This window comes from Lycorma delicatula, chromosome 1 (genome assembly GCF_047948215.1).
Source record: "Lycorma delicatula isolate Av1 chromosome 1, ASM4794821v1, whole genome shotgun sequence".
NCBI lineage: Eukaryota > Metazoa > Arthropoda > Insecta > Hemiptera > Fulgoridae > Lycorma > Lycorma delicatula.
The window spans coordinates 135,985,988-136,012,080 of NC_134455.1; the positions used below are offsets into that span (position 1 = coordinate 135,985,988).

General features: G+C 31.4%; 1 protein-coding gene across 3 annotated transcripts in view; it reads left to right on the plus strand.

Annotated features, from left to right (window-relative positions):
• Positions 1 to 911: 911 nt before the first annotated feature.
• The window catches only part of Syn2 (Syntrophin-like 2), a 275,553-nt gene continuing 250,371 nt past the window's right edge, over positions 912 to 26,093 (plus strand). For all 3 annotated transcript variants that reach the window (XM_075361804.1, XM_075361809.1, XM_075361797.1), the window contains exon 1: positions 912 to 1,033. The gene's annotated coding sequence lies outside the window, so the exon portion shown is untranslated. The remainder of the gene's footprint in view (positions 1,034 to 26,093) is intronic.

A 26,093-nucleotide genomic window follows, 5' to 3' on the forward strand; every position in this document is an offset into this window, starting at 1 on the left:
TCTTTGATGGTTGGATTTTTGTTAAACACACATCTAAGGAATGATCACCCTGAGACTGTACAATACTATATTTCATTTACATTTATATATATCATCCTCTGAAGTAATATCTTATGGTGGTTCCGCAGCCTAAATAGAAAAAAAGAGGAAACTTTAATTTGAAAAATCTTATGTGGACAACACATGACTTCCTTGTACGCTTATTAAATTATATTATACACATTTTTTTTTTTAATGAAATGTACATAACATTTTATTTCACTAACTGATATTTTTTTTTCTTTTTTTTTATATTGTTATTATTGAATTATTATTTATTGTTAAACTTTTATTACAATCAGAGGTTAATAATTATTAATAAATCAATATATTTAAATCCAAAAAAAAGGAGATGTCGGATTCGACCGATATGCCTTCCTCTTGTAAGATCTAAATATTTCATTAATTAAAATTTTATTTGGCAGTTAAGGGTTAAGTAAACATTTTAAGTAAAAAATTAAGAACGGTAAATTTACTAATTATTTGAGTCAATCAATTTACTTGAATTTAAAAACGTTTAATAACGTCATATAAAAAAAAAGATAGCGATACAAATTCTGTTTGTGAAATAATACTTAAGATGACCTGTGTTTGATTTAAATTACGAGGGTGAAAATTAACATTTGGAGGGATGGGAGACGCAGGACTGTTGTATTTCCTCTGGCCCCACCCTTAGTTAACGTGTTTACTAGCATAACGCTCTCAAGTACACAGCCGCACATATCCTCTCTTCGTTGTCTGGTTCTAGGCTTTAATCGGCTGGCTTTGAAATAAAACAAAACCTTTACGTATAGTGGCGCGCCTTGTGAGCGTTCAACGAATTAGTGGCGCAGTTTTATTGATCACAAGACTCCTCTTCCCACTGTTGGATTCCAGAGTGTTGTGGGCAGTCAGCTGTTGTGCGCTGTTTCTCGTACGTAGTAACAGAGAGGACGGTAACTTCGATAAGCTGGATCACCCCACGTGAAAGCTATGGAACCACCGTTGCTTTGAGGTCAGTCAACACCCACAATCGAATGAAATATCTGCATGCTTATAACTTACAATTGCTTTAAGGTATCTATATTGAACATGCTTGTTATACTAAGCGATTAGTAAAACATTACCATTCTTCAATCAAAATAATTGATTCTAATTCTATAGAAATTCTCGATTCTATAACTTATTACTATTCTCCTAAATTTTTAAAAAATGCAAGAATTAAATAGAAATGAAAATTTTTTATACACGAAATACTAAAGTAAACAATTTAGATAACTATTTTCATTCTTTCTCATGGCATTTATTAATATTTACCCTTGTTAAATTATGTTTGTTTTTACGTTCGGTGTGGGTTTTTACTTAACTTCACGTAAAGTTTGTTTAATAATTACATAGATCCATGATTAACTTTTGAATTAATATTTAATTTCAAAAATATCACTCCATAAATTAAAATTAAGGTTTATCTCGCGTACAATAAATTATTGTTTTTGTTTTACTATGATATGTAAATTATGCTGTCTGCTAATATTTTTTGCATATTAGTGTTTTTTTTATTCATTATATTATCTATTTTCTTTCGCTTATCATTGTTATTTTTTATTCATTGTTCTAATGTTGGAAAATAATCATAACAGTTTTAACAAGTCACGTTTACTCTATATTTCACTGTGAAACTTTCATACTATATTTTTAAAATTATTACTTTTTGAACACTATAGTGCGTGTGTTATCATAAATTTCAAACTTGTTTATGTTTTGTATTAAAGATTGCATTGTAATTCCTGTTGCATACACATTTTTTATTTTTTTTTATAGTATACATTAGAATCAGTACGTATCTAAATTTCTATGGGTTTTTTTTAATATGTATTAAATTTATATCTGAAATCTTTTATTAATATGAAATTCATTGTAAAATATAATACAACGTAAAACTGAAAATGAAATATATAAACTTATAAATATGAATATATATTAAATGAAGTATAAATCTGGGGTTTCCATATAAATAATAAATAGAGAATTAAAAGAAAAAACAGAAGAAATTCCTTTGAAAAAAAAATAAAACAAACCTCATAACTTATGATTAATTAACGTAAACCAAACAAATATAAAATCAACTTATCCTCATGAACATTAATATTCTGCTCTCCAATACGCTCTTCATGTTACTTAAAACAAATTAAATATTTAAAGCAAAATTAAGAATATCTTCCTTCCACTTCTTCATAGAAATGGAATTTAATGTATCTGGTGACAAAACTTAAAAAATCTTTGAGATAAAATTTGACAACGTACGATAGCTAAATGTTAGGAGGGCGGTGTTTAAAATAAGGTGTGTTACGAGTTTCACAGTTCATAATTTTTTTTTTTTAAAGTTTGCTAAGAAAAGGTTATGCATAATAATACTTTGATACAGCAGACCTCTGAATGATAAAAGTCTGCTGACTTTGAAAATCTTGCATATTTGTTGTAATATGCTTATTGTTACAGGCTTTTAAAATAGTTTTAATTACTTGTTTTTGAATGAAACAGGTTATATTTAAATAACAATCCTCAGAGCATGTCCTCGAACAGTAATAACATATCTTAAGATTGATTCAAATAGTTTGTAATATACAATTTTTAAAATATAACCCGCCGGGTTGGTCTAGTGTTGAATTCATCGCAAATTACCTAATTTCGAAGTCGAGAGTTCTAACTGCTTAGTAAAGGCAGTTACTTTTATACAGATTTGAATACTAGATCGTGGATACCAGTATTCTTTGGTGGTTGAGTTTCAATTAACCTCACATCTCAGGAACTGTTTAAGCCGATATCAGTGGCAGAGTGGTAGCGTATTGGTCTTTTATCCGGAGGTCCCAGGTTCGAATCTCGGTCAGGCATGACATTTTTCATACGCTAAAAAATTCCATTTCTATATTCCCACATTATAAGCTTTCTTTGGTGAATTAATTCATAATCTACAACAATGTTATTTAAGTTATTGTCAAAAAACGTCTTTGGGTTTCGGTTTTTAATGACATTTTTAATGAGAAGGTAACAAATTCACCTTCTTGAATAGATTGTAACAGCTTAACTAAATTTCAGCTACAAGATGGCTTATTACAGTTAATATGAATGAATCTAGAATTCACCTTTAAAGTAGGTGCACCGTTGCTTACCCAACTTTATTAATGATAATTGAATGAAGCCACTTTTTCAAGGAATTCCCATACAATCGGGAGATATGGCTTGCGCTCCACACAGCCCAAAAAAAAAAAAAAAAAATTAATTTATATGTAAAACTAATTTTTCACTTAACTTTAATTTATGATAGATAAAGTTTCCAGAAATCTATTGAAATGAATATAAAAGTTGAAATATTTTTCCGCTCAAAATTAAAGTAAATTATTATAACTATAGAATCCTGCCAAAAATTATTAAGTAATTTAATGAAATTTCAAAATATAATACCACCTGTTTTCAGAAATAGTTATTAACCATTTTTACATATTATTTATGTTTTCAGTAGCTCATTTTTTTATTGATCTATGATAATACAAAAAAATGCATTCATCTCGAATAGCTTTAACTAGGAATAAATTTCGATGTTGCGAGTAACATTTTTTGTGGTATGTTATTATTCAACTACTTCAAATTTGTAGGCATTTACACACGAATTGGTTCTATAAAATGTAGAATTAGGCACGGGGTTCGTGCTTTCGCGAATTCGGTTAGCTAGTTCAGAGGGAAACGATGTAGGACATTCAAGATATCGGGATGAAACCTACAGCGAAGGCAAAAGCTGAGTTTAAAAATCACCGATGTAAATGTCTACTGAGGCATTTACGTCAGTGGCATCCCAACGAGACCAGACTTATTTTTATGAGATGTAAAAAGTCAGAGAGCAAAAGACGACTCACGTTAAAGCCCATCAGGGCTAGGAACGGGGAGGGTGGTGTGGCGAATGGAAGCGGCACAAGGCGGGTGTCTTCCCCTACGGGTTTGGGGACATGCTAAAACATTTTAATAAATTAAAAATAACAGTACAATATTGGCCGAAAAACTAAACAAAAAAATTACAATGAAATTGTAAACTATACGATAAGAGTCGCGCAGATATCATTTTTTCCGCTCAAAGAACAAAAATTTCTGTAATATAAATAAAACAGTTTTTAACAAAATGATACTAATATAAAAAAAAATTGCTTTCGGCTAGTCGGAAGGTGGGGGTAGATTTTTGTACGAGCTCATATCAAACATTACTTTCCACATTTTCTCATTAGACTACGAGCTGTTGCTAAATTTTTTCAAAACTTCCTTATGATTTTTCCTGAACTGCTTGACAACACACAAATTTGAGGATTAATGGGAGATTCTATGTAGGTTTTTCTCTGTATTCATAAAAAAAGGCAATGGTTTCAGAAAGTTTTATTTAAAAACATGTATAACAACAGTGATGTTGAGAAGATTAAAGTAAAGTAGTCCTACATAACCCACATAAAACATCGCTATTTGCAAAATTTAACATATACACAGTACTAAGTCACGGCAGTTTAAATGCGTTCCCTTCAAATTTCCTTAATAAGACAGTGGTTTCATATATAAACAAGTTTCACATGTTTAGCATGTGGGAAGCTTCTTCTTACAATTCCAGCAATATTTTGGTCATCCCTTGCCGTAAGGGTTGATCATATCAAAATACGTTTCAGAAAAAATGTTTAGCTAATAATATTTAGAGGACTAACGACCACTTTAAATGGATTCAATCCTGTGCCTATTAAGGGAGGTCTGATTTTTTTCCCTTGAAACGCCAATTTTGTAATTCTTACAAAGGTTTCAGGTAATGTTTAAAGGATTAACGACCATGTTAAACCGATTCGATACAGTACTTATTAAGGTAGGTATGATTTTTTGATGATTGTTTTTTGGGTCTAGGGGATTGAAATGCAAAAATATGTCGAATTTTATGAAAGTCGAATCATGGTAACCCGTAACACATTGCATTTCTATTATGAAAACCTGTTATTAATTTAGAATTTTGTGTAAAAAAAGATACATGTTAAATATGTGCAATAGACAACAATATGTTTAATAATAGGTAATAAACAATGTTTAAGCGTTCCATGCGTTCCAATAAAAAAGAAAAAATTGTTACAAAAGGCTTACCGCCTGATTTAATTTATATGTAATACATTTCAAATTTACAGAAATAATACAAATCTTATTGTTTAATAAACGGACCGGTAATAGTTTTCTAATAAATTTTTCTATTTTTTGCTTATTATACGGAACGATTAAACATTGTTTATTATCTATTATTAAATATCTGTTGTCTATTACACATATTTAGCATGCATTTCTTTTAAAAATTTCTAAATTAATAACAGATTTTGATAATAGAAATATAGTGTCGTAACTTTTATATATCAGTATCGTTTTGTTAAAAACAGTTTTATTTATATTACAACATTTTTTTTATTTTGAGCTGAAGAAACGATTTTTTTTTTAAAGGAGAATATGAACGATTTGTAGCGTGTATGAAAATACCATGCCTGACCGGGATTCGAACGTGGGACCTCCGAATGAAAGGCCGAGCCGCTACCACTCGCGCCAAGGAGAGCGGTCAAGAAATGATATCTTTTCTTTCTTTTTCCTGTTTAGCCTCCGGAATTACCGTTCAGATATTACTTCAGAGGATGACTGAGAATGATATGTATGAGTATAAACGAAGTTCATCCTTGAACAGTCTCAGTTCGACCATTCCTGAGATGTATGGTTAATTGAAACCCAACGACCAAAGAACACCGGTATCCACGATCTAGAATTCAAATCAATATAAGAGTAACTGCTTTTACTAGGACTTGAACGCTGGAACTCTCGACTTTCAAATCAGCTGATATGGGAAGACGCATTCATCAGTAGACCAAGCCGGTGGGTTAAGAAATTATATCTTTTAGACTCTTACCGTACGGTTTACAATTTCATTGTAATTTTTTTAGATATCACTGCGTTTTGTTAGATTATTCTTATTTTTTTTTTCATGAATTACTGATTGTTATTTCATGGATTTATTATTAAAATTAATTGCCTTTCTAGAACAAACAAATATACATTTTTTTGAATATCTCAGCCAATTTTTCTTTTGTTGATAGTCATATCATTCAAATCGAAGATCTGTAATGTAATATTGCATTATTACTTTGCAAGTGTAACCCTCGATTTTTATCGTATCTGTGGACACACGTTTTATGTTATTATGAAATGAACTTTTTTTTTTTATATCTCCATCGCTTAGTTCAAATAGTTCGAATTATAGAATAACAATATTATCAATCGAATTTATTTCTGTTTTATATAACATATCTTTGTTACCACATTTGCAACACTTTCCTACTTTTATATTTTATTAGCGGTTATAATCTCTTGTAAACTAATACTTTTTTTTTTTTTTTAAAGAAGTGGTGGGAATTAAAAAAATTGTTTCATCTTCAGTACTTTCATTAACAAAAGAGCATTTACTACTAAAACAAGCAGTAGCATTTTTACTTTTTAAATTTAATTATTTTTTCAGGTACATTATCAAGTATTTGTACGCTACCTAGTACTTTCAAGTACTGCTACTTAGCGGTGCGATTCGTAAACCCACCTTCTTGAGGAAAAAGTATTCCTTTGTGAAAAAGTGAAAGTTGAGGAAAAAGCGAGTCCCACGGAAGAAAAAAAAGTTTTCTAACAAAATTCGATTAATTTTTGAAAGTATTCTAATAATTGAATTGAAATTAGTATTTTCACGCTTATTTTTTATCTTTTTTTCATTTTCTTTTCACTTTTAGGTTAGGTCATGTTTAAAACTATAAACATAGTTCATTGACTTCCCTGTGCCATTCAGTTCTGCGGACTCTTACCTTTTTTCCTTTTCCTGTTTAGCCTCCGTTAATTACCTTTCAGATAATAGTTCAGAGGATGAATGAGGATGATATGTATGAGTGTAAATGAAGTGTAGTCTTGTACAGTTTCAGTTCGACCATTCTTGAGATGTGTGGTTAATTGAAACCCAACCACCAAAGAACACCGGTATCCACGATGTAGTACTCAAATCCGTGTGAAAATAACTGACTTTACTAGGACTTCAACGCTGGAACTCTCGACTTCCAGATCAGCTGATTTGGGAAGACGCGTTCACCACTAGACCAACCTGGTGGGTTCAGCGGACTCTTACCGGTGAACTTCTAACGAACTTCTTGATAGCCTAAAGCTGATAATGCATTTTTATTGTGATCGTGATGAAATTTTGTATAGTAGTTCAAAAAAGAGAAAAGTAGTTATCTACATTTAATTGTGAAAAAAAACTTTAGCATAAAAACTTTTAGTTTATTTAAATCCCTTAAGCTGAATAGATTAGTAAACCTCTTAAGCAAATTTTAACGCGTAGTTTTGCAGTTTTTCACAAGTATCTCTAAAACAGTGAGGAAATTGACTAAAGTAAAGATAATTTTCTGAAAGCTCATAAAGTTTGTTACAAAATGCAATTTGTCCGGCTCTTGTAACCTTGTTAGTTCCAAAGTTATTACCAATCAAATTTGGAAATTGGTGCCCAACTTATTTTGTACTTTACCCCATTGTGGGTGAAGTTAGTATTTCATCTGTTATCTCTTTTTCATCCGTTTTCCACCTAATTGTCGGTTTCACTCGCTCAGTGTTAGGATACAAATAAAAGCTAGCTGGCAAACTGAACCACAACAGTATCCAAAGCTGCCGAAACTTAAAATCCAACTAACGTTGAAGAGCTCAAGTTATACGTCATGTAAGCGAGAAAAGGCATGGGTAGCTGCTAATATATTTTATAGAAAAATATATCTTAAAGAATTTTAAATTTATCAGTTCAGCCTGAAGATACCAAACAAAACTATAACTGATGAAAAATAGTAAACATTAGGTTTTTCTATCTCCAACCCTAAATGAAATTGTGCAAATTCATATCCTAAGTGATTAGTTAAAGAACTAGCTGAAGGGCGTGCCTATGGCACCCCTCCGCAGCTAGGCCCTCCGAGCGAGTTGCCCTGTGGGCGGCATAATGGAATGGGATTATTAGGTGTCCAAAAATGATTACCTTTTTTTTTGAATGATGAAAATTGATCAAGGAAAAATAATAGCCAATCTTACCAATTAAATTTGGTTTAGATAAGTTTAGACATCTTTTAAAGATTGCACAGTCTCAAAATTTTCATCAAGATATATAATATCCATATGCAAATTCATTCAATAAGAGAGCTGGAAGCTTAAATATAAATTAAATTTATTTATTTATTATTTAAATGTTATATTCAATTTACGAAACAAATTATCGTAATACGAAACTAACCTCCCGTGACACAATAACAAAAAAGAAATTGGCTACAAAATCAATAAATCGCTAAGGAGGATACATAGGATTCAAAATTCTTCTAATTTTTATTATTGTTTACCATTTGATTTTACCTACGTGTTTTGCCTATATGTATGTTTGATTGTAACTACAAGACTAAAAAAAAATCATATATACGATTCTAAATGGATAATCGATAATATTTTTAGTATAGATTTATTTGTATCGAAAATAGTTTTTTTTAAGATCTGGAATAATATTGAATGAATGAATTACGTAGTAAAATTTTTTAATTTATTTTATAATTATTATTACTGTTGTTATTTATTGTTTACAAACATTTAAAAAAAAATCTTATGATTTTTATAAGCTTTAATTTAACTTGCTTTAGTTATAATCAAATCTTTCAACTGCTATATCTTTTGATCTATCGTATGAAAATCAATGAAATTTGGTACACGTATGTAACTTCGATGTGTAAAAATAAATATTTTTACTTTTTAGTCTTAATAAACAAACAAACTTGAATAAACAATAATATTCAGATATAAATATTATTGAGAATATTTTTTTTGGATGTAAAAAGTTTATTGTTCATTAAGACTAAAAAGTAAAAAATAATTCATAAAACAAAAAAAAATTACTGAAATATATTGGATTACATATAAAAATATTTTTTAAAAAAGCTTTTATTTAACTAATATTAATATTAACATTAATAAAAAAAGGAAACAAATTAGAAAACCCCTCTAAAATGTAAAAAAAAAAGAATTAAATCAAATTGAGAATTTTAAACAAAAAAATATAATATATTAACAAATATAAAAATCCACTGAAAAGTAAAAAATTCGAATAACTATTTATAGACATTTGCTGTATTTTAAAATATATTTTTTGTTTAGTATATGTATATACTTTATTTATCCGTAATAAAATAACTCAAGTTTTAATTATTTGATGGTTCAAATTTGCACCTAGATGACCTTTTTGGTGAATAAAAATATAAATTAAATTTAGAAATCTTGCACAAAGTTATTACATTTTTATGGTAATCTGAAAAATTATTAATTACTATCATTATTATAATTGTAGTTGTAATTATGAATTCATTAAATAAAAATTCATAATTAAAATGAAACTTTTAGCGGAAAGAGTGCGTTCAATTTGGCTTAGATTACAACCAGAATTCGAAGATGAACTTCAACTATGTGAGAACACGTACAAAAAAAGCGAGTGGGTGCATTTTCCGAGATTGTTACTTGTAGCTAGTCAGTCTCAACTGGAGAGGTTCCAGAGACCTTTCCGCCTCCTCGTGTCGTTATTGAAAATGAAAATGAAGATTAATTGTTGTAAAAATAATTGTTGTGTTGTTTTAAATAAATTATAAAATCTGCACCACGCTTTTATTTAACTAAATATTTTCATTACTTTTAATTTTAAAATTAAATAATTATTACATTTATTTATTTTTTTTTTTATTGGTTATTTATTAGATATTTATATAAATTATTTTTTGCTTTTCAGTGCATTTTTATATTTGTTAATATATTATATTTTTTTGTTTAAAATTCTCAATTTTAATTTAATTCTTATTTTTTACTTTTTAGAGGTTTTTTCTAATTTGTTTCCTTTTTTTAATTAATGCTAATATTAATATTAGTTAAATAAAACCTTTTTTAAAAAATAATTTTTTATATATAATTAAAAATATTTTTGTAATTTTTTTGTATTTTTTTTTAATTTTACGGTAATTATGTTCAATTATGTAAGCTTGTTCTTTCTTTTTGCTCTTATTTATTTGTTATTTTTTTAGTTCGACATTTTTATCCCCCCCCCCGGATCCGGACACGCAACTAAGCATAAACACAGCTCCAGGAGATCAATCGCCTCAAGCTACCTCGTCGAGAACCATTGTTTCTCCCATGCAGCCGGGACTCGGTCTTTAAGTTCTGCGCCAGCCTCAAGTGAGGAACCCCAAAAAGGTCCCCCACCGGGACTACGGTCGTAATTATTTACCCCCCAATAAGAAGTTCCAAGAAAATCCCAGGGGTGTTCCCGCCCATTCATCGTCAGTGGGACACCTAAGCGGCCCACACTTCCTGAACGGGGCTGTCCCAATGCAGTCCTTCTCCAAGACACAGTCGACGGGACTCATTTGTCGGAGCTGGCTCTGCAGCCACGTCTCCCCAGAGAGTGACCCCAAACATTACGCAGGGAGCACTTTGCCTCTGTCGGGTAATCCGCTCGAAGATGTCCCGCAACCCTACATCCCAACCCGTAGGGAAAGACACCCGCCTTGTGACGCTTCCGGTCGCCACACCCCACCCCCGTTCAAGTCCTGATGGGCTTTAACGGGAGTCGTCTTTCATCCTCTAACTTTTTACATCTCATAGTAATGAGCCAGGCCTCGTTGGGAAGCCACCGATGTAAATGCCTCGGTAGACATTTACATAGGTGATCTTTAAATCAGCTTTTTCCTTCACTGTAAGCCTCGTCCGGACATCTTGAATGTCCTATATCGTTGCCTTTTAAACTAAACTAGCCAACCGAATTCGCGGAAGCATGAACCCCGCGCCTAGTTCCACTTTTATTGAGTCAATTTCTAGTAAATGTCTCGAAATTCGAGGCAAATTAACAACATACAACCAAAAATGTTGTTCGTAACAACGAAATTTATTCCTCCTTCCCTTAGTGAACTCAACTTCAGTTCATACCTCTGACTTCAGGTTAATTTACGAACTCCGGTCTAGTCTACAAGGGAAAGGCGGACAGACCTCCTACTCCCACTCAGCTCCATCCCAGAGTCCCGCGTGACACTTGCTTTCTTTCAACCATCGTCGAGATGCCACTACACCTCACGGCTACATGGGATTCCCGCAACCCCACAGTTAAAACAATGACCTCGTTTATTAGGACCGTTGCAGAACACAGCCCGGTTCCCAATCCCCCAGCACCGATAACAACGTTCTTCCGCAGACCTCCTGAGAACTCGGCAAGACACCTCTAACGCTTTTATTTATTGGTGTTGCTTGTTTTAATTTATTGTTTATGAACATTTAAGAAAAAAAAATTCATGGAATTTTTGATGGGCAGTATGTTCGATCATGATCTCAACTAAGGGGGATGGACACACTCACACAGACAGACACACGTACAAATGCCCTTTATTAGATTATAATGTGTACTAGATAGTGGATACCGGTGTTCGTTGGTGGTTGGGTTTCAATTTACCATATACCTCAGAAATGGTCGACTTAAGATTGTACAAGACTACACTTCACTTACACTTATACATATCATCCTCATTCATCCACTGAAGTAATACTTGACGGTAATTCCCGGAGGCTAAACAGGAAGTAGGAAGGGTTAGGATGTGTGTGACATTTAACCTAGAAACGATAAAAAATAAAAGTGTGGCTTTTCCACACCCATTTTGATTTAAATTGTGTCTTCACCAAATTTAAAAATTTTTAATATTCTCATATTATGAAATAAAATAATAATGTAAGGGCCTATATAAATTTTAATGAATAAAATTATTTATATCACGGTGAATAATCTAATCTTAGATTTAATCTTAGATTTTTGTAGGTTAGATTTAAATGAGAAGTTATAAGAAATTCATTGTACATTTTAAAAATATCTGTCCTATTTTGTTCTTTCATAATGCATTTATATAAATAGCCAAGTGGATAATATTCATCAGGTTTTCTTTGAAATAGAGCATTATTATTAATAAAAACCTGATTTGATTAAATTATAAATGGAAAAATCTATCTTATAATAAAAATCAATTACAACATGAAAATAAAAGTTAGTTACATAATTGTGTAAGGATTTTTTTTCTTGTAAATGTTTATTTATTTATATAAGTATGTAATATTAATGTAAAAAACTATTTAATTTTTTTTTTTAATGCTCTTATTTACAATCGCATCAACAATTGTAGTCATTAGCGACTAAAGTAAGAGACTACATGATCATATAAAATAAAAATAAACAATAAAAAAAAGGAACAATAAAGAATAAACATAGATAAGTAACAACAATAAATACAAAATAAAATATATAAATCACACAAAAATCACTAAATCGTAATCTTCATTCCACTGTAGGAGAGAGAGGAACCAAAACAGACGTTTAAACTGGTTTAATAGAAATTTCATATCCGAATCCAGGTCTAAGTTTTGTGTGATGGTTCCAAAGATTAGGCAATCAAAGAGCAGATGGTGCACGGACCATTTGACATTGCAAGCCTCACAGATCTTCTGAGGAGAGCCAAGTAGATGAGCGTGGAAAAGCTTGGTGTGTTCAATCCTTAGCCGAATTAAGATGACTTGGTGGTCTCTTGTGTTGCTCGAGGAAAGAGATTTCTCGAGCCCATTCTCTCGGATGTTACGTAATGCCGTGGGAGGACTCAACAGCCAGAACCTAATCCACTGAGCTCGCAATTTTACACGGTCTGATCTCATGAAATCTCTCTCACATGTCGATTGTACTCGGATGTCATTTATTGCAGCTCTCTTGGCAGCCTCATCAGCCATTCGTTCCCAAGGATGCCACAATTGCCAGGAACCCATACCAGTACCACAGTCTTATTTATCCTTGAAAGGATATCATGAATAATTTGGACGATGGATTCAGAACGTTTGCAGCTCGAGCTCTCAAGTACACTCCTAGAGTCAGTAATTACTAGGAAGTTGTCATTGTTACCGGTTTCGATAACCTTCAAGGCGGAGTAAATTGCAAAGGCCTCGCAAAAGAACAAAGAAGAACAAGCATTAAGTTTATATAATATCTCGTTATCAGGGAGTACAATAGAATAGCCACATTTTTCGGCCAAGACAGACCCGTCTGTGTAGATGAGAGTGTACTCATTGTACTTCTTAGCCTTGTTGTTAAACTGGTCTCTAGCAGACTGGAAACCTGTTCCTATCTACGACTTCCAGATTGTAAGTATACGATCTCTGGAGACGCTCGTAACGAAGGACCGTCGTATCCTATTCACTTATTTATCTCTGTTTCTCCGAGATAAAATTTAAATTCCAAGAATATTGGCTTTTATATTGAATTAATTTTTTTAAATTTAAAAAAAAGTAATATTTTGTTCTTTTTAATCGTGAATAAAGTAGTTTTAAATTACGATAATGTAGTTGTTATAAAATTAACTCATTGAATGAAACAACATATAGTTTTCAAGCAAGAAACGAAATTATTCTTATTATAATTACTTATTCTATAAATTACGCTTCAACTTGAACCCGGAGGGCCCGGGTTCGAATCCCGCTCAGGCATGGAATTTTCACACACGCCACAAATCATTCATTTCATCCTCTAAAGTAATACTTAACTGCGGACCCGGAGGTTAAACAAAAAAAAAAAGAAGTATTAAATTTGAAGAGAATAAACTTTTCTTAAAAGGTTTTGTGTAGATTTTTACAGAGAAAGTAACTTATTTATTCTCCATTTTATGTTAAAATAAATTTAAAGTTGATCTTTAAATCTATGTATTTGTAAATAAAGCCAACAACTCTGGTTACCGAATGCTTCGCCCTCGGCAGACTACTTCTAAGAATGAAAATAATTATAAAGGAAATTTGTACGATACACGAAAAAAGTGAACTTTGCTTTTTTCTTACAACCTTTTAATTTATGATGCGGTGGAACAAACACGAACTAAAAATAACTCTAAAAAAGTATTGAATTATCTAAGATAATTATACAACACCGAATAAAATTTTTAGATTCGGGAAATATGGTGACCGTATTTCTCCATCTACTTGATCAATTTTAAACAAATTTAATTGTTTCAATAAAGTAGATTCAGAAGTCATTGTACAAAATTTAATAAAAATCGATTAATCCAGTTTGAAGATGTCATTCAAACAATAACTGATGAAAAAAGAAAGAAAAAAGTAACTGATGTGGACCCCACATGACTTCCTTGTACGCCTATTAAATTACATATACTTTTTTTTTTTTTTTTTTTTTTTTAATGAAAAGTACATAAAATTTTATTTTATTAATAACTTCTGATATTTTTTTACATTTTCTTATTGAATTATTATTTATTGTAGAACTTTTTTTACAATCAGTGGTTAATAATTATTAATAGATTTGAGTCGGATTTGATCTGATGTGCCTTCCCCTTGTAAGATACAAATATTTCATTAATTAAACTTTAATTTGGCTATAAATCTGGGACCAAGGAAAATAAGTACTAGTTACAATATATCGTTGAAAAGCTCTCAAAGAGAGCTTATTGCTGCAATTAAAGTCCAAAATTCAAATTTTTTGGATTTTGGGCTTTTTTGGACACTTTTGGTTCAGTCAATTGCAATCGAAAACGGAAGGTTCACAACTAGATGTTATAACAGTCCTAAATCAAAAATTTCAACATTCTACGGCTAATCGTTTTTAGTTACGTGACGTCACGCCGAAACTAGTAAAAATGGATTCAGGGATGTCAAAATGGATATTTCCGTTGAAATCTGAAAACCGAAATTTTTCGTGATCACAATACCTCTTTTACTTTGTACAAGCAATTAAAAATAAATTTTATTCTATATGGCGGATCTGACGTACAAAAATGAAAAACTCGCCATAATGCAGTATTTTTTAACTGCGTAGAATCGCATTTCTTTCTGCCTCCAAATATCCTTACAGATATGCAGTAAAAAGCTGTTTCCATACTTAAATTTCACCCGGTATATATACGAGTATATATATTATATAAATTTATTATACTTATTAAATAACAGAGATAAAGAGTGAATTAAAAAATATTTAAGCTACATAGATTTAATTAGTTATTAGTGTTATTTCAGATCATGTAATTTTGTTGTTTTTTATTTCCTTTTTTTTCATGTATAAACTGCTACGTTGCGTAGGGAAAAAAACCTCACTCGATTTAATATTCAAGAAGCGTGACAGACGCGTTCAATAAGTTCGAGTCTTAATATAGAATCATTTGTTTGTGTCTGCTCTTGAATAAACAGAGACATTAATCACAACTCGTGAAGAAAAACTATCCTTTTTTTGTTGAAAAATTATGATTAAAATATTTGTGAAACATTATCTGTTTTTAAATTTTTCTTCGTAAACAATTATTTTTGTAATTTATATGTATATATATATATATATATATATATATATACTATTATAGGCATATTTACTAGCGTACCCCGTCGCGACTTTGCTCACAATATAGATGAAGTTTCACTCGCAATGCTTTTTTAATAGCAAACTTATTTTTTTATAAACAAAAAATATTTAGTCAAAAATGTTATATTTAGATTTTGATTAAATCCTGATAAAACTGTATAAAATTTTTTTAATGAAAAATACTGAAGGAATAAAAGATAAACAACGAATTATTGCCCAAAACTTAAAAAAAGGAAGATAAGAAAATTGAACAATATTTGTTAGACCGATCCATTTTATCGATGAATTAAAATAGTTCAATATAAAAGTCCAATAAATAAAAAATTTATTACAACCCCAAATCTAGCATCCCCATTGTAGCTTCGCCCGTGCTGTATGGTTACTTGCGCTTCCCGGCACGATCAGAGGGTCATGGCTCGCTTCGCCGTCCGATCCCGTTTTCTCCCGTTTCTCTTTCCCTTACTTCCTTTTCCTCTTCCCCCACTTACCATTCCCCCTTCCCACACTTCCCATTTCCCCTTCCTCATTCCTCTTTTCTTTTTTCACTTTTTTCTTTCCATTTCCGTTTTTCATTTTTTTTATTTTTGCCATTTTCGCTTTCTTCCCTTTTACCTTTTTAGATTTTTCCCTATTTTCCTTTTTTGATTTTTCCCTTTCCCCCTTCTTCCCCGCGCGTAAATCGCTCCAGTAGTTTTTTAGTCTATAGCGGACACACATATCGGCAACATTGCAATGGAATCGTAAAATATTTAGTATTGTGTATGTTGCTTTTACGTCTAACAGATAGCGCTGTTAACACGACATTTAGTTTTTTATCGATTTGAACCCCTTAAAATCAAAATTTTACAAAATCCTTTCTTAGTGCTCGCCTACTTAAAGATACGAAGGTACCCTGAAAATATCAAGTCTCTGCCTATAATAGTTTTGGTTGTGCATTTATTATGAGTCAGTGAATCAGTCAGGACATTCACTTTTATATAAGAGGAGATATATATATGTATGTTAATTATTGTTTAAGCCGATCTCAGTGACGGAGTGGTAGCGTCTTGTTGTATTATCCGGAGATGCCGAGTTCGAATCTCGGTCAGTCATGACATTTTTCGTACGCTAAAAAATTCCATTTCTATATTCCCACATTATAAGCTTTCTTTGGTGAATTAATTCATATGCTACAAAAAGATTATTTAAGTTATTGTCAAAAAACGTCTTTGGGTTTCGTTTTTTAATGACATTTTTCCCGAATTTAGCTTAGAAAATTCTGTTTTAATCCAACTTGGTAACAAATTCACCTTCTTGAATAAATTGTAACAACTTAATTAAATTTCAGCTACAAAATGGCTTATTAGAGTTAGTATGAATAAATCTAGAATTCACCTTTAAAGTACGTGACTCGTAGCTTACTCAACTTTATTAATAATAATTGAATGAAGCCATTTTCTGGAATTCCCATACAATCAGGAGATATGGCTTGTGCGCCGCATAGCCACTTTGTTGATTAAAAGCCAATTTTCCTTCGACCTTAAAGTTAAGTAATACAACATTAGGTTCATCTTTGTTAACCCATCGGGTTGGTCTAGTGGTTAACGCGTCTTCCCAAATCAGCTGATTTGGAAGTCGAAAGTTACAGCGTTCAAGTCCTAGTAAAGCCAGATATTTTTACACGGATTTGAATACTAGATCGTGGATACCGGTGTTCTTTGGTGGTTGGGTTTCAATTAACCACACATCTCCGGAATGGTCGAACTGAGAATGTACAAGACTAAACTTCATTTACACTCATACATATCATCCTCATTCATCCTCTGAAGAATTATCTAAACGGTAGTTACCGGAGGCAAAACAGGAAAAAGAAGAAGAAGAAGAAGGTTCATCTTTGTTGCGTTCAAGTCCTAGTAAAGTCAGCTACTTTTACACGGATTTGAATATTAGATCGTGGATACCGGTGTTCTTTGGTGGTTGGGTTTCAATTAACTGCACATCTCAGGAATGGTCGAACTGAGACTATACAATACTACACTTTATTTACACTCATACATATCATCCTTATTCATCCTCTGAAGTATTATCTGAACGGTAATTATCGGAGGCTAAACAGGAAAGAGAAAGAAAGGTTCATCTTTCTTAACCCATCGGATTAGTCTAGTGGTGAACGCGTCTTCGCAAATCGAGGATCAATCGTCTTCGCAAATGAAGTCGGGGAGTTGCGGCTCGTCCATTGAAATCATACCTGGCTTCCTCTCAGCGGGAGTTGGGTCCCCAATACAGCGTGGCAGTGGTTGCCCTCAAAGCACCACAGTGTCGAGCGTCTTTCGCCGGCGGGGCCGCGGCGGTTTTCCCCGAGCGATCCCACGATGGGTCGAGTCCTGATGCTGAGTCCGCAGGGCAGGGCGATTGAAGCCCTGCGAGCTGAAGCGGGAAACTAGCGTCCGCGTCCAGCGGTTCCCTCGGCGGGCCAGGCCTGCTGCTCGGGCGGGGATGTTGGCATCCACCGGAAGGTACCATGTTGAGGCGGCCAGGGAACTTCTTCTGTCTTCTTTCATCCTCTTCTTCTTCTTGGTCTTCTCCAGGTGGTGGTCGATAGTGAACTATAATTACGATCATGAATTAAAAATTTACTCTCGTGCATGCTCTTTTATTGGAGCATTGGAGCATGCCCATAGTGGTGGGGCCACAGCGCCGCAATGGTGGGAGAATTGCGCGGCGGGATTGACGCTTGTACCAGTGCTTACGTAAACTGTCCCGGTGACATCTGAGCTGCTACCGTTGTCGTCCGCAGATATTAAATTAGGGATATATGTGGTAACAATTTAAAATGTAAAAACGTATCTCGAACACGATCGCCCTGTTGACTCGATACCAGGTGCGTTAAGCTTTGCGGCTACACCGGTCTGCCGGCCGTATCAACGAAACTTGTTCTTTGTAAGTTGTGAAATTACATTAGTTTAGTTAGTGAGCCGATCGTCGCCGTTAGGACTGTCACACCCGTGTGAATTAAATACGATATGCTCGCTCGCTTTAGTTAGGATCATTGAATTAAATAAACGAAAAAATATTATATTTAAATAAAATGATAATATTTTTAATTAATTTGTGTGTGGATGTGTGTGTAACCCATGCATCAGAAACAAGCGACAGTTGTTGTTAACCATGAGTGATTATTCTCATTAGCAATAGCATTTTTTATTTCTAATTGTCGATCTATCAACTTCGTAACCTTTATATATATTTCTAAAGTTTAAGGATTATACCATCGAATTTGTAAAATAAAATCATTTTTTCTGTTTATTCTTATTTTTCAGTACAAATAATTATATATAAATTAAAAAAATATTGAAAATTGATCATTTTCTAGTGTAATCTTACGTATTTGAAAAGATACCACTTGCGTTATTATAAATTATTTATTTAATATATTTAATACGCGGATATAAAATATACCGTTAAAAAAAATATTTACGATAACATGGAAAGTTATACTAGTTGTACTTGTTTGTACGACAGAATATCTTTTATAAAAATAAAATGTCAACAAACTTTAAATAGATGATAAACATTCAAAATAATATGAGATATGAAGTTACGTAAATTGTTTAGTATATTAATTTCGTTACCTACATTTAGATTAAAAAAATTTTATTCTAATAATTGTTAATTTATAATGGATAAAACTTTCCCTTAAATTGATAAAAATTGAAATCTATGTTACTGATGAAAGTTGATAGAGCAACAAGAAAACTGTTAAATAATTACGGAACAAATTATTTTTCCTCTCAGATATTTAGTTACTCTGTATATCTGGAACATATATAGATCTCTTTTTATTTTTTGTCTTCAGTAATTTGAGTGGTATGATGCAGCTCTCAAGATTCCCTATCTAGTGCTAGTCGTTTAATTACGGTATACTCCCTACATCCTCTATCCCTAAAAATTGTTTTACATATTCCAAACGTTGCCTGCCTGCACAGTTTTTCCCATCTACCTGTCACACCAATATCAAAGCGGCTATTCCAGTATGCCTTAAGATGTGGCTTATAAATCTGTCTCTTATTTCAGTTATACTTTTCCAAATGCTCTTTCTTTATCAATTTGCCGTAATTCCTCTTCTTTTGTCACTTTATGCACTCATTTGATTTTTAACATTCTCCTATAGCACCGCATTTCAAAAGCTTCTAATCTTTTCTTCTTAGGTACTTCGATCTTCCATGTTTCATTTCCATGTAAAGGTACACTCGAAACATATATTTTCAAAAATGTTTTCGGGATATTTAAATTAATTTTTGATGTTAGCAAATTATATTTCTGACTGAAAGATCGTTTTGCCTGTGCTATCGGCATTTTATATCGCTTCTGCTTCGTCCATCTTTAGTAATACTACTTCCTAAATAACAAAATTCTTCTACCTCTATAGTCTTTTCTCATCCTATTTTTATATTTAATGATCCATCTACTTTATTTCTACTACACTTCATTACTTTAGTTTTGTTCTTGTTTATTTTTATGCGGTTGTTCTTGCGTAGGACTTCATCCATGCCATTCTTGTTTCTTCTAAATCCTTTTTACTCTCAGTTAGAAAAGCTAGATATCTATATATGTGGTGTGTAATACTTATACAGTAAATATATAAAGGAAAGTATGCTGACAGGTCACATTCTTCGTGTCGGGTTTTTTCAAATCCTTGTTTTGGATGACCCCCTTCTAGCCAAAACAAAACACAATAATAGTGTTGAAAAATTCATATCACTGTTATATTTTTAACGATGTTATATTTGCGACGCAACAGTTAGCACCTGCCATGGGTTACTTGACTAAAACATTAAATTTGAAAAAAATAAAAAAATAGTTATTCTGAAGAAATTACAATGCACTAATAGTTTTCATAAACTGAACAAGCTTTTAATTTTTATTTATCATTATTATTTTATTTTCATTATTATATTTTTTTTCTATGCATGAGTTTAATGAACAAGACGGCCCAGGGAGCATAGTCCCCCGGCCAGACCGGCTAATAAATATATGTATGTATACACACACGCGCTCTATCTAATTGTAAAACATTTTTACAATAAATAATAATTTAATAGTAACAAAAAAATCATAAGTTATTAGTGAAATAAAATTTTATGTACTTTTCATTTTAATTCAAAAATTTTTACACAGCTTAATCATTATTAATAAATCAATATATTTTAATTTAAAAAAAAATATATATATATATATATACATGAAGTCGGATTCGATCCATTATGTGCATGGTTACGGATCCAACACGTTCTCACTTACACCCCATAACTACTTGAGCGATGTGAAAGAAAATTAATGTATAAACAAATATAAAATGCTAAGGAAAGTTTTAGTACCATTTTTCTTAAGCATAATTGAATTACATCATTAAGCGTAATTGCATTACGTGTTAGTATTTTGTGATGAAGACACGTAACAATGTAGTGTTCACACACGCAGTATGATTCAAATCGGTGTCTCGAAACCCGTGCCTTTCCGGTGTTAGCTACAGTAATATGGATCTTAGGTGCCTTATACTGATTTAAACCCTTTTTACAGAAAAGGCCACAATACTTATTTTCTTTCAGAATTAGAAATAATTCGGACTTTTACTCTATCCTAATATTTCAAGTAATATCGTTGAATTAATAATTTTATAAATATTTGATGTTAATAAAAACTAATATTTTAGCAGTTGTGAGATTGTATACTTTATTAAATAATTGGAGGATAGTACCTCACTTTCAAACGAAATAAGTTTAAATGAAGTGCAGCAAAAAATGTATATATGTAATCTGATAGGCGTTAAAGGAAGTCATGTGATGTCCACATCAGATTTTTTACATATTTGTATATTTCTTAGGGGTCTTTATACTTTTGGTTTGTGTTGTATCTCATCCCACGGTAAATCTGTGATCTCACAAACATAAGTTGTTGTTTATGCGAGCCACTGAAATCGATTACCATTCTTTGTATGAAAATCAGATAAAACTCGGATTCAAATCGAAATGCAAATTCACGAAATATTTTGTGCTTATTAATAATTTTTCTTCGAAGTAGTAATCTGTTGAGAACAAAGCTTTTTATAGGAAGAAGGCTACGTTAGTTGTCTTGTACAATAAAAGTTGTTATACAACACTTTTCCAGCTTGAAAAAAATAAATAAATAAACTAGACTAGTTACATCGCTTTATGAATAAAATAATTTTAAAAAAAACCTTTAGAGACTATTTTTATTTTCTACATGACTAACCGGGGATTCGAACCCTGGATTTCTGGTAAATATTTCTATTCCGCTACGGAGATCAGCAATTTAAATAATTAAAAGAAGAAACAGTACATTCTAATTTTATCCGCATAGTAGAAGTATACCATAGTTCTGTCTGGATTTGATGAAAAAGTTAAATATTTATTTTAATCATTGGTATTACTTTAATGGAACTATTTCAGTATTGAATCGAACTATGTCTGGTCAATGTTCAAACCCTTTTTTTTACATTAAATATATTATCTGTGTATAATATCCTTTAAAAACTTACTGCTGCAGGATTACTTTAATTAATTAATGCATCGGCTATATAAGTTACGTGGAAAAATCATACATTTTATATAATAAGTAAATTATACCATGACTGAGTCATACTAATACTCTAAGAAAGAGGCTTCTTCATCTAGTTGAATATTTATTTATTAGGACGTCGATTATCCGGATCAGGGTGAATAAAAATTAACTCTCATAAGTGGTACTTATTTTTATTGGTTCTAGAGTTATAACCAAATAAAATCTTAATGAAATATTTGGATCTTAGAGAGGGAAGGCACATCGGTTTGAATCCGACTTCATTTCCTTTTTTTAACTCTTTTTTTAAATATATTGATTTATTAATAATTATTAACTCTGATTGTAAAAAAATGTGTATATGTAATTTAATAGGTGTACAAACAAGTCATGTGGTGTCCACATTAGATTTTTTTGTAAGATATTTTTTGTTTTGGAATAAAATGTTCAGCGTTTTAAAAAATTAGCGTTCAAATACAGAGATAGAAAAACGATTGCTGACATTTACAGGAACCAAACAGCAACACTAATAATTGTAGAACATAAGAAAGAAGCCGTAATAAGAAAGGGAGTCCGACAAGGATGTTCCCTATTCACGTTACCTTTTAATCTTTACATAGAACTAGCAGTTAATGATATTAAAGAACAATTTAGATCCGGAATAACAGTACAAAGGGACAAGATAAAGATGCTACAATTTGCTGATGATATAGTAATTCTAACTGAGAATAAAAAAGATTTAGAAGAAAGAATAAACGGGATGGATGAAGTCCTGTGCTAGAACTACCGCATAAAAATAAACAAAAACAAACGGAAGTAATGAAGTGTAGTGGAAATAACGAAGATGGACCACTGAATGTAAAAATAGGAACAGAAAAGATTAAGGAGGTAGAAGAATTTTGTTATTTGGGAAGTAGAATTACTAAAGATGGACGAAGCAGGAGCGATGTAAAATGTCGAATAGGACGGGCTAAACGAGCCTTAATTCAGAAATAAAATTTGTATACATCAAAAATTAATTTAAACTAAGGAAATATTTTTTAAAGTCTATATTTGGAGTGTAGCTTTATATCGAAGTGAAACTCGGACGATCGGAGTACTTGAGAAGAAAAGATTAGAAGCTTTTGAAATGTGGTGCTATAGGAGAATGTTAAAAATCAGACTGGTGGATAAAGCGACAAATGAAGAGCTGTTGCTGAAAATCGATGAAGAAAGTAGCATTTGGAAAAATATAGTTAAAAGAAGAGACAGTCTTATAGGCAACATATTAAGGTATCCTGGAATAGTCGCTTTAATATTGGAGGTACAGGTAGAAGGAAAAATTTGTGCAGGCAGGCAACGTTTGGAATATGTAATACATATTTTTAGGGATGTAGGTTGTAGGGGGTATACCGAAATGAAAAGACTGGCACTAATAAGGGAATCTTGGAGAGCTGCATCAAACCAGTCAATTGATTGAAGACAAAAAACCATGGAATCCAAACATTTGTAGTCAGCTCACCTTTTCAGTTACGCTCTGTAATTATAAAGTGTTACTTCTGTAATAAATAATTATAAAATTAGTCTAGCACTAAAGTGTAATCGAATTAATATGATCTATTATGGAATTTTTCTAATCTTTCATTAACGTTAGTATACCGAAAATTCAAGTTATAATACATAAAAGTTTAATGACACTTAGTATAATCATTGTCATCATACAGAAAAAAAATGTATAATGTGGCTTCTGTCTATTGATTTAAATCATAATAAACAGCGCATAGCGTTTCTGTCGTCATCTTCCATAATTATTTTCAATCTTGTGATTTGTTTTTAATTAAGTTTACTTTATATTAAAGTGTCTTGTCTTGTTTCTTGCTTAATTAAAATAATGAACATTTGTTTAGTTTAAGAACAGGAAGTATTATGCCTGTTTAGTAACTGTAGGGAGAAGATAATATGTCGGACGGGAATCCATGATCCATCGATCGTTAAACCGTTCCTTAGTTTTTGCTACATTGATTGTAATCTAATTAATTCAATGCAGAACATATTTACATTAACTTAAGTTTTATTCAAGAGGATAGATAAATTCAAGGCTTGATAAAATAATGATAGAATGGATTCGGAAACCATATTATTTTAAGGATGTTTTACTTTTTTTTTCATTTTAATAATTATTAATTTCATTTTTTATCCGTGAAATGTGTTGTTAAATTGTTTTTAGACGATAATTAAATTTTAACGTAGCCGGGCAACGTTCGTGTTCGGTTAAACACGATTTTTTCCGGATGAAAAGTTAATATGTACGAAATTATAAAAGCTATTTAGCTTTTATTTCATTAAAGGAATTCCTGTTTATCAACATACTCGTAAATGAGGAAAAGTGTATGGAAACGTATAATATTGCTTTGAAGATAAAAAAAACTGGAGAAATATTTTCTGTTTTTATAATATTCCTTCATCACTATTGTCATTTCATTTTTCATATAGACTTTACTAAGAGTCATTTAATTTGACAATGACTTTGCCTTGCTACTGTCTTCAAAAAAAACCTCTACAAAAAAATTTCATATTATTAGATTAATAAATCAATTCTGCTTAAACTGTATTAAATAATACTAGCTGTTGTTTCCGTTTTCTTTTTATCGTGAAAAACTACAATTTTCAGAGCTTTTCATAAACTTAAACTGTCTATATTGTTGATATTAGATAATTACTATTATCTTTTCTGCTAAGAACACTATAATCTCTATGTTGAGTACTGTTTGCCTTTCTTAGCTTCATTCTTTTATTATATATTGATGCGTTTTGGAACCACTTCATTGTTAAAAATTTTTGTACTGGTACTTTAAAATTTTTGTTAATCTTTATAAACCGTTTAGTCAACGCTCCTGATTATATTTGACGTCATGCCTTATCTGGCATTCTTCTTGTTTATTTGTTATTTATGGTTATACTTATCTTTTAATTTTAATTATGTATTTCCTGTTTTCAATAAATCTACATTCTTGAAAAGGATATCCGCTTGATTATTGATATGTTCATTTATGATCGTTTTATAGTTACTTTTTAATTTGAAGAATTCTAAATTCTCTAAAACGTCCATTCTTCTTTCTTTCTGTTCTTCATTCTTCTCTTTCACAAATGTATTGAAGGAAGAAGAAGAAACATTTTAGAAAATTTAGAAATCTTTAAGTTAAAAAGTAATAATAAAACGATAATAAATGAACATATCAATAATCAAGCGGATGTCCTTTTCAAAACCTCAATTTACTGAAAACAGGAAATAGATAAATAAAATTATAAGATAAGTATAACAGTAAATAACAAATAAAAAAAAGAAGGCCAAATAAGGGATGACGTCAAATATGGGGGGGGGGGGGAGGCGTTGACTAAACGCTATTTAAAGATTACCAGAAATTTAAAAGTACCAGTACAAGTTTTTTGACAGTGGAGTGGTTTCGATACGCGTCAACCATTGATAAAAGGATTAAGCTAATGAAGGTAAACAGTACACAACATCGAAATGAAACTTTAAACAACTACAAAAAAAAAACAATCAACGGCAATAAATATTGTTATATTCTAACAAAATGTTCATTAAATTATTATTACTTTAGTCTTGTCGATATCATAAAAAGTACACAAATCCAATAATTATGTTACAAGAATTTTATATTGTAAATAAAAAGAATCCTGATGCTATAGTTTATACAGATGGCTTCAAACACGATAATTCTATTGGTTGTGCTTTATGGTCGGTGATAGACTTACACTTTTGGCCTATCCAGAATCGTCATCTTCACGGAGCTGTACAGTATTAATAAGTCCTTAAATATAATTATCCCAAAATTTTCATACGAACCTATCAGTTCAGATTCCATATGTTCCTTGCAAGCGATTAGTGACATATACTCCTGCCATCCGGTGAGATTCAGTGTGTTATTTCTGGGATGACTCGGCGTAACACAAATGTAACTTCTGCTTTGTCCCAGCCATATGAAAATTTCAGGCAATT